This window comes from Otolemur garnettii, unplaced genomic scaffold (genome assembly GCF_000181295.1).
Source record: "Otolemur garnettii isolate 467f Iridium unplaced genomic scaffold, OtoGar3 scaffold00086, whole genome shotgun sequence".
Classification (NCBI taxonomy): Eukaryota; Metazoa; Chordata; class Mammalia; order Primates; family Galagidae; genus Otolemur; species Otolemur garnettii.
In genome coordinates, this window is record NW_003852481.1 from 489549 (window position 1) to 490018 (window position 470).

Consider the following 470-nt stretch of genomic DNA (forward strand, 5'->3'; position numbering starts at 1 on the left):
TGTCCTTTCTAGTGTTATTAAAAATGCCTAACAAAATATTGTATTACCAACAGAATTGCTGCTTAGCATAATAACCCAGTAATTAACTCTCCTAGCCCTCTTTCTGAAAATACTTAATATTTTAAAGATATAATTTATACACAAAATTACACTCCACAGAATTCAAACTATATCCCTTTATAAAGTTGCAGTGTCTCCATAATGGTATTAATTACTGCAATGGGGAAAAAATAGGAAGGAAAAAGACTCTTTAGGGCTATAAACCGCAACTGCAGCACCAGTGCACCCAGTGTGGAAGCTGAGCAGCTGCCTGGAAACCGCCTCAAAGCTGGGGACTTGCCGCAGCAGGAGAGGTGGCGGGTGCGGCCATCCGGCTCCAGCATTCCCAAAGACCCCAAGCCCCACCGAACTCACACTGATGCATGGTGACGTCAGCACTGTCTGTCTTCTTTAGAGAGGGTTCTATTCAT